Source organism: Polistes dominula, unplaced genomic scaffold (genome assembly GCF_049000335.1).
Source record: "Polistes dominula isolate Pdom_NZ unplaced genomic scaffold, Pdom_raw_medaka contig_31, whole genome shotgun sequence".
NCBI lineage: Eukaryota > Metazoa > Arthropoda > Insecta > Hymenoptera > Vespidae > Polistes > Polistes dominula.
This window is the reverse complement of record NW_028300925.1, coordinates 4,619,746-4,620,046: the sequence shown is the minus strand read 5'-3', so window position 1 is coordinate 4,620,046 and position 301 is coordinate 4,619,746.

The window sequence follows — 301 nt, the reverse complement described above, 5'->3', positions numbered from 1 at the left end:
CAACGACAGTCACAATAGCGGTGATAACGACGACGGCGGCGACGGCAACGGCGGCGACGACGACGACAGCCACAACAGCGGCGACGACGGCGACGACGACGACGACGTCTAAGCCATAGACGGCTTTTCTCGTGGGTACGTCTCGGCCGCCATCGAGTACTGACACGAGTGCGCCACTGTCACCCTCTAGCGGATCGTATCGTTCTTGGAATCAACGGACTCGACCAATCAAATCTTTTTTTTCGATCATTTTTTCTTTTTCTTTCTAACCTCAATGGTTAATTAATCTAAATATTATCTA